Source organism: Salvia miltiorrhiza, chromosome 8 (assembly GCF_028751815.1).
Source record: "Salvia miltiorrhiza cultivar Shanhuang (shh) chromosome 8, IMPLAD_Smil_shh, whole genome shotgun sequence".
NCBI lineage: Eukaryota > Viridiplantae > Streptophyta > Magnoliopsida > Lamiales > Lamiaceae > Salvia > Salvia miltiorrhiza.
The window spans coordinates 20,053,943-20,067,019 of NC_080394.1; positions in this window are offsets into that span (position 1 = coordinate 20,053,943).

The following is a 13,077-nucleotide window of genomic DNA, read 5'->3' on the forward strand; positions in this document are numbered from 1 at the left end:
GTTGTGTAGCCTGATCTATCTCGCACGAGGAAAACTAAGTCGTAGACCTTCACGGCTAAACCCCATCGCGGAACGACGACCAGAAAAAAACCCCGGCGAACAACTTCCATTAGTGCTCACTTGGACAAGGGTAAGTTGACGCCCTTATTTCGATGCATTCCCGTTTCTATTATATTATGAGAAATTTCTGGGGTATAGATGGGAGTGTGGTAAATATTCGTACAAAGTTTCATATCATTTGAACTTCGTTTACTACCCTTTTAAAATTCGAGAAGTCTACTGCCCGTATCTGCTAAAACTGTCGTGAGGCAGATGATTAAGTTAATTATTTCAGTAACCATATGTTGATATTTAGCTCTCAAATTTTTATTCTATGAATATATATGTGTTAGCTATCTACATATAAAATTTGAGCTCATTCAGGTAACGTTTGCTATTTTTCAAAAATCTGGACTTTCAGTTGGCAGAAACTGCCGAATCTGGTAGGCGATGGGAAAATCGCTATATCTCTTAAACTACTTGGAGTTTTTCAACATACTTTTTTTTCAATTAAACTAGACTCAAAGAGGTTTCTATTGATATAAAATTCGACTCCATACGAGTTCGGAGTAAAAGCAGTTTATTAGTTGAAGTTGAATCTATACAGTTTTGTTGAGATTGAAATGTTTCTAAATAATTCTTATTAAGGATTTTAAAGTTTTATTTTTGATAAAATATCACTTTTAGTTTATAAATGAGCTATTGAGATATATAAATATTCTGAGAAAGATTTCATGAGAACTTGTTGGTAAAATTATATTAGATGGAATAGTTGATAAATGAAATATTAAAGATTTATTAATTAAATGGTTAAAATATTAAAATTATTAGATCTTCTCGAAAATTTCTTTTATAGTTAACTCCTATTATTATTTTAAAATATTTTTACAAATGTTCCTAAAATCTCACAATGAAATTTTCATCAGGAATTAATATTTAGAATTTATTAATGACTTATTAGTTCTTTTAATAGTAGCAATATATATATATTGATTGGCATTATTAAATGGGGAAAAGGAAAATATTTTATAAATTATTCTTTATTTATAATGGATAAATAAAGGAATAATATAAAATGGGCTTTCCTACATCCTCAAAGGTACATGAAGTATTTCGATAAAAGAAGAACGATTGTATATGAGTTAGATACAGTCGTTTAAGGAAATATGGGTAGTTAGAGAAATGAGTGAATAGTGATTCACTGCATTTGTTGTTATCTTTTCTATTATTCACTCGAACACATGTTTCGTGTTATCAAAGGTTCAAATAAACAAAAGCGCCTGAGTAACCTATCGCGCTAAGGAAAGAGAATCATTGTCTTAAGTAGCAAAACACTGCAATCAGGTAGGCATTACTTTCATATATATCAAATGAGTTTAAATGTTACGTTCAAGCAAGTTATTTCATGACAAAATCTTTGAATTGATGTTATTTCAAGTATTGTCTTGCCATAAAATGTTTCAATTTCAGTATGATATCTATCTGATATGGCTTTGCCAGTTATCATGTAATCGAATTCGAGTCTTGAGCAGTTGATAGCTATCCTGCCTTGGCTAGTGTACACCAGTGACCGTGAGTCATCTAGCGGGTTGGCCGGTCAAGTGACCGTGAGAGGTGGCCACCTCTCCGGCATACAGATTCAGATATGATAGATTACAAAAGAACTTAGTCTGATCAGACGAACTTTAGAATCACAAATGAATTTAGTATGCTTAGGGCCTTTTTAAGTAAAAACCCTTGGTTATACTATTGAAATGGCATGACAATTTACATTTATTATGTATGTATATGATTTTCGGCATATGTCTACTGAGTACTTTGTACTCAGCCCTGCATGTATTTCTAAATGTGCAGGTTGAGCAGTGATGAGTGATGATGGGGTGTCGTGCGGAGCTTTGTCATATTTACTAAATAAACTCTTGGCGATACATGTCTTCATACATGTATCACGTTCTATTTCCGCTGCGAACACTCAGTTATGATGCATATTATCCTATTATGTTGGATTGTCAAATCAAGTTATTGTATAAACACTTAAATCGGATACTCTTGACCGATTACTCGCTCTTATCTATTTATGTGTGTTTTTTTTCTCATATGATGTCTCAATCTTAGTTCAATTCCTTTATTATTATTTATCACCCCTTTTCTGTCCCCTCTCCTAATTTCCCTTCCCTAGTCACGGTTTCCCGGCTTACCTATCCTTAGTTAAGTCCGGTCGTGACAGAATGGTATCAGAGCAGTTCGGTTGCTCTGAACCCAAGAGTTATCCCAAAATTTATTCTTTACTGAATACTAGTGTTAGAAAGGTCAGTTGACAAAAGCTCAGCACCTCATCACAACATCCTGCTCAACAGAGAAACAGAGGTAAATATTTATTAAATGTTGAGAAAGTTGTATTTTCAAATGTTTGTACAAGTGCTTAAATCTCATGCTATATGATTGAGTAGATTCCTTGATGAACTTAGATGCGTTAGAAATGTTTGATCACTCTTACAAAGAACATAGAAGCAAAACATATACATGAGTTTAGTTATCATTCATTACAGTTGAAATGAAAAACACAATAGAAGAAAGAAAATCAGGCGTCACTCGAGGATGTATAAAGATAGAGACATGACGGAGCGTGTCACTCATGATGATACGGGCATAGTTCGAATTGTTCAAACATATCAACTATTGCCTTACCCAATAAAATTATTTATTATATAGCTCGTAGTGACAAAAGTGCATTGAATGATTTACTATTTGTGCAATGAGTTGAATCTCTTTCAACCCTTAAAATTTCAATACATATGTAAGTATTGGGATTATGACTGCACGATCTAGGACTTGTGAATTATTAATTATGCATAAGTCAGAGATTAAGACCAATATTACTTATGATATGATCACGACTTGTGTTGTTAATACATGAGAGTAATTAGAAACCTACTGCTATAATAACTTATTATGAGTTTAATTATAGAACGTCATTCTTTCAAAGATGGCAAGAACACGACGCACCGCTAGAAAGCAAATGACGAGGCGACCAAGTCCTGAAAGTATCCTCAGGGAATACCGAACCTACACACGTTGTTGGAGAGATGACCTAGGAGAGTTCCTCGCCCATTATTATCGACTGTGGAAAGCTGCACATCCCCATGGAGCCACTGGTTATGACGGGATCATGCGCTTGATCTTATTACTTCCACCAGACTGGCAGGGATGGGCTACAGAGCTCGCAGGTGACTACGTACACACTGCAGAAGAGTCGTTTGATCCAGAAGGCGATTTTCCACGGTTCATCGCAGCAATTCACTACACCTATGATGCCTTTGGCAGAGCATTCAGGGGACCATATATGAGGCCAGGAGACCTTGCTCCTGTTGGAGTTCGTCCGGAAGAAAGGACCCCACTTATGCCTACTCAGGCTCCTATAACAGCAGATCCACCCATCCCAGTGCAGAGTGTTTCCCCACAACTGTCTGTTCTCGGTCGTCGATGCCGAAACGACTTCGAGGCCGGGACATCACGTCCAAAAACCCAAAGGAAAGAGACGCCACCACCCCAATCACCAGTCGGTACACCCCCGATACAGCCACCTCCACCAGGGGAAAAGGACCCCATTTACAGTGCGGCCATGAAACAATTAGAAGAAGTCTTGCGTCAAGCACGCGAACTTATTGATAAGGGCAAAGCCCTGGCAGGCACTGACAACGATGAAGGTGAGATCTTGCGCCAGGCACTCAAGACTGCTGAAAAAGGGAAAACTCCAGCCCATGATGACACTGGGGGAAGTAGGAAGAAAACTCCAGGCAAGACGAGTTGGAAGCCACTACCTGCTCAGCCTCTTTCCCTTAAGAAGGGTACTACGACCTCCGATGCAGGAACGCCCTACAAGGATGTGGTGAAAATCCGACTTCTCGGTGGTCGTGTTCAGCTCGGGGCAGAGGGTGAGGAAACAGAGGACTACTACCTGGATATCGACTCCGAAGAGGATCCGGAGGAAGACCCAGAAGAGGATCCGGAGGAAGACCCAGAAGAGGATCCGGAGAAGAGCAAGTCTGCTAGCTCCCATGGATCGATAGTCTAGGGCAGTTGTATTTGCTTGTATGATGTATCTCGAACTCGTGGGTTGTAATATTCATCTATCTAGGAAGTTGTTACTACAGGAACGGTAACTACCTATGGACCGTTCTATAACTCCATATTATTCGAAGAGGCCTCTAGGAGGCAGAATCTTTAAGTACTTATATATAAATTCACGCCTTCAGTAAATTCGTGTGTTAAGTACTTATTATATTTCGTTGATTTAAAAGTTTTGCATACGATATAGCTAGTACAAGGAATTGAAGAAGCAATGAACGAGTGTTAGAATACATCTACCATGTACTAATAAACATATTATATTGACTTATCAGAATGCCACCAAAGAGAGGACGTCCAAGAGGTGGGAGAAGAATCCCACAAAATGATGAAAGAGGTCCAGAACCAGGGCCAGAACCAGAAATAGCTCCACAACCAATACGGCCAGAACGTAGAATAGAGGAATTGTTTTTACGTCAAAACCCACCTGTATTCAGCGGTACAGGAGATCCAGCTGAGGCTGAAACTTGGGTGCGTGCAATCGAACGCATCTTCAACTTTCTGCGCTGCACCGACCAGGAACGTTTAACCTGTGTATCTTTCCAACTGACGGGATCGGCTGACTTCTGGTGGGAAGCCAGAATGAAGACAATGACAGCTGATCAACTAGAAAACCTCACCTGGGAGCAGTTCAAGATTGGGATATATGATAAATATATACCCAAAAGTTACCGAAAGAAGAAAGAGATGGAATTCTATAACCTGAAACAGGGGAGGATGACGGTTACACAGTATGATAGGATGTTTTGCGACATGTCCAGATATGCCCCAGAACTAGTTGATACAGACGAGAAAATGGCTGAAAAATTTTGTGCCGGTCTGAGGCATGAAATCAGGATGGCTTTGGCTAGTCATGGAGGGTTGTCGTATACTGAATCCCTCAGTAGAGCTCTAGACATTGAGGCAGCAATGCCATGGGAAAGACCAGTGGCAACACCTATGCCACCACCCCCACAAGCCCAATCCCAGAACTACAAAGGGAAACGAAAATGGGAAGGCAATTACAATGGCCAAACTGAGAAGAAACCATGGCAGGGACAACCACCCCAGCAACAGGGCTTTGGAAGGCAAGTTGCTCCTAATCAGGCGGGGAACAACCAACAGAAAACTTCACCCTGCCCAAAGTGCAACAAAAACCATGGTGGAATCTGCAAGGCTGGCAGTGATAGTTGTTACATCTGTAACCAGAAGGGGCATTATGCAAATCGTTGCCCAAATAAGCAACACGGGATGAGCTTAAGGCCAAACCCACCATTCCAAGCCCCACATCTGAGAGCTATCCAAGCGCTACCCCAGCCACGTCATCTGCAATTGCCGCAGCCTCAACAATCACATCAACCACAGCTGCCACAACCACAGCCACGTCAGCAGCAACAAAAGATGCAACCGTATCACGCAAGAGCCTATGCTATCAAACAGAACCAGCCCGAGAAAAACCAGGGAAACCTGGCAGGTATGGGCATGCTACTCAACACACCTGTTGTACTTCTGTTTGATACGGGTGCTTCACATTCTTTCATTGCAAGTGCATGTGTGGACACCCTAGGACTCAAAATAGAAAGATCTAATCAGGACATGAGTATCTCTTCACCAATAGGAGGAACAATGACAGTAACGCATGTTTGCTCGAACTTAGAATTGAACATAGGATCACTAGAGGTCATAGCAAACAACGTATATGTTATACCGATGTCGGACGTTGATATAATCCTAGGAATGGATTGGCTAGCTGAAAACTACGCTACAATCTTATGCAAGGAGCGGAAAATCTCTTTCAAATTTCCAGAAAAAAATGCTTGGGAATTTCACGGGACAAGAATGGGTAGGAGAATACCAATTATATCCACCCTACAAGCAAGAAAGATGATGAATAAGAAGGACTCTCAGGCATTCCTCGTGTACCTAAACGGGAAAGCTGAGACAAAAAGAGCAATTGAAGATGTGGATATCGTACGAGAATTCCGTGATGTGTTTCCAGAAGACTTGCCAGGATTGCCACCTAATAGGCAAGTGGAATTTACCATAGACTTAGAACCGGGAGCGGCGCCAGTATCAAAGGCACCGTATAGGATGGCTCCAAAAGAATTGGAGGAACTAAAAATTCAATTGCAGGAACTACTGGACCTAGGTTTCATCAGACCTAGTGTATCCCCATGGGGAGCACCAGTTTTGTTTGTCAAAAAGAAAGATGGCACCTTGAGAATGTGCATTGACTATAGAGAGCTGAACAAGCTAACACTCAAGAACAAATATCCTTTGCCAAGGATAGAGGATTTGTTTGACCAACTTAGGGGTGCGAGTGTATTTTCAAAAATCGACTTGAGATCTGGCTATCATCAACTGAAGGTCAGACAAGAAGATATACCCAAAACAGCTTTTCGAACAAGGTATGGCCACTACGAGTTCGTAGTTATGCCATTCGGGCTAACAAATGCACCAGCTGTATTCATGGATCTCATGAATAGGGTTTTTCACCCCTACTTGGACAAGTTCGTCTTAGTGTTCATAGATGACGTCCTCATCTACTCCAAAAATGAAGAAGAACATAAAGAGCATTTGAGGACCACTCTACAAACGCTAAGGAATGAACGACTCTACGCCAAATTCAGCAAATGCGAGTTTTGGCTGAGAGAAGTCACATTTCTAGGACACATCGTATCATCAGAAGGAATCAAGGTAGATCCTGCTAAAGTGGAAGCAGTACAAGAATGGAAGTCGCCAACAAATCCAAACGAGATCAGGAGTTTCTTAGGATTGGCTGGCTATTATCGAAGGTTTATTGAAGGATTTTCGAAAATAGCAAGGCCAATGACGCAACTGCTCAAGAAGGGGATCAAGTATACTTGGACGGACGAGTGTGAGGAGAGTTTCCAAAAACTCAAGAAGATGCTAACTACTGCGCCGGTTTTAGCAGTCCCCGAACCAGACAAAGAATATGTAATCTACACGGATGCGTCCAAAAATGGACTAGGTTGCGTGTTGATGCAAGATGGCAAGGTAATAGCATATGCATCACGACAACTTAGACCTCATGAGTTGAATTATCCGACTCATGATCTGGAACTAGCTGCAGTAGTACATGCATTAAAAATCTGGAGACATCACCTATATGGAGTTAGGTGTGAGATTTTTACTGATCACAAAAGTCTGAAGTACTTTTTCGAGCAAAAAGATCTAAACATGAGACAAAGGAGATGGCTCGAATTAGTAAAGGACTATGACTGTGGTATTAACTACCACCCAGGCAAGGCTAATGTAGTAGCCGACGCATTAAGCCGAAAAGTCTCGTCAAAATTAGGACATCTTCTCACGAGAGAAGTTGAGCTTATAAAAGAATTTGACAAGATGAAGATAGAAGTGATTAAACCACCTGGAACTATAGCAGGCGTTGTTGAGACAATACCTAGTTTAAGAAAAATGGTGGTAGAAGCACAAAGAAAGGATGAGAAGATGGAAAAATTACGGGAAAAGATAAGATTAGGAGATCTCAAAGATTTCCAAGAAGCACCAGACAATGCCATACTCTTTGAAGGAAGGATATGCATTCCTCAAGATGAAGAACTTAAGAATAAAATCTTGAGCGAAGCCCATGATACCCCTTATACTGCCCACCCGGGAAGTACTAAGATGTATCAAGATCTAAAAGAGAATTTCTGGTGGGAAGGAATGAAACGAGATGTAGCCTCGTTTGTTGAACGATGTCTTGCTTGCCAGCAAGTGAAAGCCTTACACCAAAGGCCTTACGGGGAACTACAACCCTTGGAGATACCAGAATGGAAATGGGATGATATAGCAATGGACTTCGTCACAGGATTGCCAAGATCCAAGCGAGGTAACACGGCTATATGGGTCATTGTGGACAGACTTACGAAGTGTGCGCACTTTATACCAATCCCAATCACCCATGGATCCGACAAGTTAGCTCAACTTTATGTTAGAGAAATTGTGCGTTTGCACGGAGTGCCAAAGTCAATTACATCGGACAGAGATTCCAAGTTCACATCCAGATTCTGGATCAGTTTACAAAAAGAACTGGGCACAAGATTGAATTTTAGTACAGCTTTTCACCCACAGACAGATGGTCAGTCTGAAAGAACGATTCAAACATTGGAGGATATGCTGAGGACAGTAGTGCTAGACCAGGGTGAAAACTGGGAGCACATTTTGCCACTCATCGAGTTTGCATATAATAATAGTCACCAAGCGACTATCGCTATGGCACCCTACGAAGCACTGTATGGGAGAAAGTGTAGATCGCCACTTTATTGGGATGAAGTGGGCGAGAGAAAAATCCTAGGGCCAGACACAATAGGTGAAATGATTGAAATCGTTCGCCAAATCCGACAGAGGATTAAGGAGGCCCAGGATAGACAAAAGTCATATGCTGATAAACGCCGAACTGACTTACAATTTGAGAATGGAGAAAAAGTCTTTCTGAAAGTTTCTCCATCAAAAGGGATCATTAGGTTCGGAGTTAAAGGGAAACTTAGACCTCGATTTATAGGACCCTATGAGATCCTAGAAAGAATAGGCCCAGTGGCTTACAGGCTGGCATTACCGCCAAGTCTAGGAAATGTCCATAATGTTTTCCACGTATCACAACTTAGGAAGTACGTTTTCGATCCAAAGCACGTGATACACCAAAATGAGATGATCCTTAATCCAGACCTGAGCTATGAAGAAAGACCCGAAGCGATTTTAGATAAAAAGGTGCAACAACTCCGAAATAAATCAATCACCTCAGTGAAAGTTCTTTGGAGGCACCATGGACAAGAAGAAGCTACGTGGGAGCTCGAAGACAAGATGAAAGAAAAATATCCAGAGTTGTTTAACGAAGGTATGCAAATTTCGGGACGAAATTTATTTTAAGGGGGGTAGTATGTGATGCCCCGCTCTTTTAAATACATATTAGATTAAATATGTGCATTAGTTATAAAATTCTTTTAATTATTTATGGTGATTATTTTGTTCAGATAATATTATTTCAGATAAATTCAAAAAAGAGTGAAGTCCATGTATTTTAGAAAGAAAAAAAAATTAAGTTCGAATAAAAAAATATGGAGTTTGTATGTTTTAGGGCAAAACGATATTAAAAATTCGTTTAAGGCAATTAACCCAAACAATAAATCTATTCAACCACATTGTGGCCACCCACACACTAGTATAATAAGGAAAATTTTGATTTATTTAATTTATTTTTTAAAATAAAAATAGGATTTATTTATTTTACTATATTCTCTACATTGTACTTATTTTTTTTAATTTTTTTTGCATTTATTTTTAATTTATTTTTTAATAAAAATAAAAAAATTCCGAAAAAATTACAATGTAGAGAATATAATAAAATAACTAAATCTTATTTTTATTTTAAAAAATAAATCAAATAAATTAAATTAGTTTTTATTTAGATAAATTGTGGGTGGTCACAGTGTGGCTGTTTATCATTAGTCTAACCCAAAAGGCAAATTTTTTCTTTAATCTTACATCCACTATTTTTGTATTTATCTATTTGCAACCCAAAAGGCAAATTTTTTCTTTTACATCCACTATTTTTGTATTTATCTATTTGCATTGTATTTGTACGTGTTAAATGCTACTAATATTAATATGCATGTAATTCGTGTAGCCAACATCAAAATAAAAGATGTAGTTAATTTGTAATAATAGAAGTTAATTAATGGGATTGAGTAAAGTGATCACAAATAAAAGATGTAATAATTTGTAATAAAAGAAGTTAATTGATGGGATTGAGTATAGTGATCACATCTTGGCCCACCCAACTCACCGAGTTCGAGATTCACACGCGAATATTTTGCCAATTAATGGGAATGCTACTATTTAATTTAGATGTCAACTTCACAAAATTAATAAGAAAATGAGGCATTATTTTGCCAAGTTCGAACTATCTATCGATGTACCTGTGATGCCCCGCTCTTTTAAATACATATTAGATTAAATATGTGCATTAGTTATAAAATTCTTTTAATTATTTATGGTGATTATTTTGTTCAGATAATATTATTTCAGCAAAAGTCTGTATAAGAGATACAGAGCTGCGATTTAATATTCAGTCATGAATGAAACCAATAATTAAATTTATTGGTTTAACTATACGTTTGAGACTTTGTTTTACCAGTTTATTGATTTAATCAATATTATTAGAAAATTTAGATTTATAACCGATTTTATAAATCGTGTTATTTAAATCAAATTGCTAGAATTATAACTTGAGATCATATGCATAATAATTTTATTATTTCGCATTATATGAGTTAAGGTATTAAGTCGCGAATTAATTCCGACTTTCACGTATTAAATCTCAAGATTGAGGATTTAATTTATATAAATACGACGAGTATTTATTAAACGAGAATTGGAAAATTATTACAGGAACTAGGAGAAACTAGATCACGGCACTACACGTATGTCTCGATTTTTCATCCAACACATCAATTCCTACACTATTTCCTACACTATTCCCTACACTATTCCCTATACTATTCATCTTCCCCTCCAATACACCATTACTGCAGAAGGAGATTGTAAAGATTGCAGATTTCTTCCTGTAGTATATCTGAACTCCATCACACCCCAAAGTCTCCTGTAGGAGAAGAAAATCACGCCAATATCCACAATTTTCAAAAGCTTCAGCACGCCGAGAAAGAAATTTCACGGTAAGATCACAATTGTCAAAGGATGTAAATTTCAACGATCAAATCTTCAAAAGTTGCAACTCCAGGTACCAAAATTTCCACCATTTTGATTCTGTTGTCTGCAGAAACTCCTCTATAAATTGAGGAGAGTTCTGCAGAAGGAAGAAGTGCAGCGAGCAAGAGAGAGTTTGAGATTTGTTTTTTTTTTACTTGCAAGAGCTCAAGTGAGCTCCCTTCGCCGGGCCATTTCTTCGTCGACCGGCCACTAGGCTCTGAACCGAGAACGTGTACTCGTTCCTCCATCTTTAGGCTACCAAACCCAACAATCGAAAGGCCGAAACCTTCTCTATATTTTCCCGACCAAAGGCCATAATATCCTTCGGAGGCCAACGTCGAATTCCCGACTTAGCCACCGGCCAACTTACGGCCTTCGTTTCTCACTATCCTTACGACGAAAAAGGATCGAGAAACCACCGTTGTGTAGCCTGATCTATCTCGCACGAGGAAAACTAAGTCGTAGACCTTCACGGCTAAACCCCATCGCGGAACGACGACCAGAAAAAAACCCCGGCGAACAACTTCCATTAGTGCTCACTTGGACAAGGGTAAGTTGACGCCCTTATTTCGATGCATTCCCGTTTCTATTATATTATGAGAAATTTCTGGGGTATAGATGGGAGTGTGGTAAATATTCGTACAAAGTTTCATATCATTTGAACTTCGTTTACTACCCTTTTAAAATTCGAGAAGTCTACTGCCCGTATCTGCTAAAACTGTCGTGAGGCAGATGATTAAGTTAATTATTTCAGTAACCATATGTTGATATTTAGCTCTCAAATTTTTATTCTATGAAGATATATGTGTTAGCTATCTACATATAAAATTTGAGCTCATTCAGGTAACGTTTGCTATTTTTCAAAAATCTGGACTTTCAGTTGGCAGAAACTGCCGAATCTGGTAGGCGATGGGAAAATCGCTATATCTCTTAAACTACTTGGAGTTTTTCAACATACTTTTTTTTCAATTAAACTAGACTCAAAGAGGTTTCTATTGATATAAAATTCGACTCCATACGAGTTCGGAGTAAAAGCAGTTTATTAGTTGAAGTTGAATCTATACAGTTTTGTTGAGATTGAAATGTTTCTAAATAATTCTTATTAAGGATTTTAAAGTTTTATTTTTGATAAAATATCACTTTTAGTTTATAAATGAGCTATTGAGATATATAAATATTCTGAGAAAGATTTCATGAGAACTTGTTGGTAAAATTATATTAGATGGAATAGTTGATAAATGAAATATTAAAGATTTATTAATTAAATGGTTAAAATATTAAAATTATTAGATCTTCTCGAAAATTTCTTTTATAGTTAACTCCTATTATTATTTTAAAATATTTTTACAAATGTTCCTAAAATCTCACAATGAAATTTTCATCAGGAATTAATATTTAGAATTTATTAATGACTTATTAGTTCTTTTAATAGTAGCAATATATATATATATTGATTGGCATTATTAAATGGGGAAAAGGAAAATATTTTATAAATTATTCTTTATTTATAATGGATAAATAAAGGAATAATATAAAATGGGCTTTCCTACATCCTCAAAGGTACATGAAGTATTTCGATAAAAGAAGAACGATTGTATATGAGTTAGATACAGTCGTTTAAGGAAATATGGGTAGTTAGAGAAATGAGTGAATAGTGATTCACTGCATTTGTTGTTATCTTTTCTATTATTCACTCGAACACATGTTTCGTGTTATCAAAGGTTCAAATAAACAAAAGCGCCTGAGTAACCTATCGCGCTAAGGAAAGAGAATCATTGTCTTAAGTAGCAAAACACTGCAATCAGGTAGGCATTACTTTCATATATATCAAATGAGTTTAAATGTTACGTTCAAGCAAGTTATTTCATGACAAAATCTTTGAATTGATGTTATTTCAAGTATTGTCTTGCCATAAAATGTTTCAATTTCAGTATGATATCTATCTGATATGGCTTTGCCAGTTATCATGTAATCGAATTCGAGTCTTGAGCAGTTGATAGCTATCCTGCCTTGGCTAGTGTACACCAGTGACCGTGAGTCATCTAGCGGGTTGGCCGGTCAAGTGACCGTGAGAGGTGGCCACCTCTCCGGCATACAGATTCAGATATGATAGATTACAAAAGAACTTAGTCTGATCAGACGAACTTTAGAATCACAAATGAATTTAGTATGCTTAGGGCCTTTTTAAGTAAAAACCCTTGG